Genomic DNA, 2,954 nt, shown 5'->3' with positions numbered 1-2,954 from the left:
CTATGAAACCGTTCAAATTTCCTTGGTAAAACATATAAAATAGCGCAACAGGAACAAGGACAAGAAGTAAACAGGACCATTCCTGTCCTTGTTCCTGTTGCTCTATTTTATATGTTTTACTAAGATGAAACAACTAGCCCAACAACGTACCTTACCAAATTTCCTTGTCCTGTAATGTCCAGCCAAACAACAAAAAAAGTCAGTGGAAAAAAAAAGTGCTGCCGCCAGTGAGGTTTGAACTCACGACCCCTGGTTTACGAGACCAGTGCTCTACCACTGAGCTATAGCGGCGGACAGGAATGGCGCTTCCAAAACCGGCTCACAACCTGCTCTTCGGGTTATTTCTTGATCGCCGCTGTTTTCTCTCTTTTTTAATCCGCCTGGATTCTTTCGGAGTTGTCTTTTCGTTTTTGATAGCGCCCGCTCGCTTTTCCCTTCCTTCGCCATCTCCGGCGCGGTCGGTCGCTTGCCTTGGCTAGTGCGCCCACTCCTTGCGAGAAAAGTGGCGATGCTACTTGTGGCGCCATCTCTACGCGTCATAGGTAACGTTCGTGAACGGCTTCAAAATTCCTAGTTGCTGTTAAATAAATAAATAAAAAAAGAAAAAGTAAGCAGATTATTTTGCTAGTTTTTGTTTTTTTAGGAAAAAAAATTTAAAACTATGGAAGACAAAAGAAAAAAAACGTTGTTTTGTGTATTGTAATTACAACTAACGGGTGTCCGCATAAAAAGGAAATCAGTCTTTGTTAGTGTGGGTATATGTGCGTGTTTTCTTTTCTTTTCTTTTTTTTTTTTTTTTTTGGGGGGGGGGGGCGGCGGCTGCGCGCGCGCCTGTGTGTGTGTGTGTGTGTGTGTGTGTGTATTTATTTTACTGCAAAAATGAGCTATCAACCAGATGATAAATTTTAAGCGCTTGCTGCTATCAATACACAGGTTATAGATGATTTTCGAAGATTTTAAAAGAGAAAATGGAGCTTGTTTTGAAAAAAAAAAAAAAAAACTATCATTCATAAATATTGAGCATTATAACGGCAAGCACTAAAACCCCGAAATCTGTAGGGTCCGGACCACTAGCGCTACATTTCGACTGAGATGAGCAGTTTATGGACATGGTTCGGAGAGGAGTAGTTTATTTTTGCGGTGAACATTTTTAAACTCATTTTCGCGGTCACTCGATGTTGTACTTTAATGCATCATAAACTCCTCCAATTGTCACTATCCCATAAAATAAAAAAAAAAACGGCCAATCTAAAAAGAAAGAAAAATGACAACTACGTTTATGTTTTTTTTTTTTTTTTTTTGAAACGCGTTTATAATTGTGATTCTGTGACCCTTTGTTCGGTTTACAACGCAGCTTTTCCTAAAAAACGAAAATGAACGCCGTGTACGGCCTACTACTTCTACTTTGACATTTCCAGCAGTTTGTTCCTCGCAACAACGCACTTTGTCGAGTGCCCTCGTCTGTGGCTGTCGTTTAGTTATTGCGTAATTTTCCTAGCACACCTCCAGCAGACTTGTTCTGTCGGTATCACTTTGGGCGCGCTCGAGTAGCCCTACAAACTATCGGAGACGAGCAGAAAAATCCGCGGTATAACTTTATAAAATAAAAACATTAAAAAGAGATAGCGTGCAGAGCGACGGACCGGACCGAAGGCCACGAGCCGTACGAACCAATCCGGCGTCGCGAACCTCTCACGTGATATGTGCGCCGCACTTGACTACGCCCCTCCTGGAGATCTCGTGGTACCCAAACGGCGATGGATTGGTTTTGATGGCTTGTAGCGTACGTTTCGGTCCGTCGAAAGCGAAACTGACTGTTGGTCGCGCTCCCCACCACCACTCTTGCGAGCATCAACCGAAATTTATGGGCAAACAAACAGGCGGATTCGCTGTCCTTGGGATCGATTGAAGACCAACTCAGAGAGGAACAAATTTTGTTTACGTTGTTTCATTTCGCTTCTTTTTTTCTTCTTATGTACGGACGTTTTCCTCTCCGCTGTCGTCCTTTTGTCAGTGGCTGGATCATGGTGGAAGCAACTACACACAAAGAAAGCTGGATCGCAAGAAGAGAAACCGATGGAACTGTTTCCGATTTGTGATTTGGGTTTATTTTTTCGGCGTCGCGTTTTGTGGCCTTCTGCAAGTATATAGGTGTTTCGTTCGGCCACGCGATGGTGCAACGAAATTCGTGTCGCTTTCGACAGTGACATATACAACGTCCCTTCGAAAAGAGGGTGGGAAAAACCACTTTCACGTCGTGATTTACGACGAAAGACGACTCAAAGCTGGAATGACGACACTAAGGAAGAAACAAAAATTGCTAATCGTAAAGAACGAAGCTACCCCCTTTCTCCGGCGAAACATCCTACTAAAGTGACAGATAGACATCAGCGCGTGTGCGATATATTGCGTATATTTATTGTGGCGACGAGCAGCCCCCACTCAGAAGTCTTGTCCTCTATTATTACGATCTACTGTGTCTTTTTTGGGGCCTTCCTTTTAATCGCACAACCATCACTGTTTCTGTATTACGTCGGAAATGGCAGAAGGATGATGAGAGCAGACGAACGGCAGGCAAACCGGAAACGGAAATTGCGTATTGAGCTTCCAACAGTCCTGCTTTCGCGCCGCCGCCGCCACCGTGCTTTGCAAAAAAAAAAAAAAAAAAAAAAGAAGAAAAAAAAACGCGCCGTTGTGGATAGTTGCGGATGCGTTGTGGCGACGGTGACGACACGTTGATAATGAAACATCGCTCGCGACGCTAGCGCCGTTTGATGCGTAGCGGTAGTTTGGTAAACGTTCTCTCCGTGTCGTCCGCTCGCCGCAGCAGCTGCAGCGGCGGCGGCGGCGTCTCGCGTTGCGGCGCCGGCGACGCCACAACAACACAGTTTCAGTTTGGCTTCGGCGGCGTGCGCGGCGTTAACTTTCCCAGCGCGGAGCGTGTGTTGAAAGTG

General features: G+C 45.0%; 1 non-coding gene across 1 annotated transcript; it reads right to left on the bottom strand.

Annotated features, from left to right (window-relative positions):
* Positions 1-219: 219 nt before the first annotated feature.
* Trnat-cgu lies at positions 220-291 on the bottom strand. Its single transcript has one exon. It is a non-coding gene; the product is annotated as a tRNA-Thr (tRNA).
* Positions 292-2,954: the final 2,663 nt, after the last annotated feature.

The sequence above is a fragment of the Ixodes scapularis genome, unplaced genomic scaffold (genome assembly GCF_016920785.2).
Source record: "Ixodes scapularis isolate PalLabHiFi unplaced genomic scaffold, ASM1692078v2 PGA_scaffold13__105_contigs__length_92229423, whole genome shotgun sequence".
Lineage (NCBI taxonomy): Eukaryota > Metazoa > Arthropoda > Arachnida > Ixodida > Ixodidae > Ixodes > Ixodes scapularis.
Note: the sequence above shows the minus strand (reverse complement) of the source record. Positions and strands in the feature narration are given on the sequence as shown.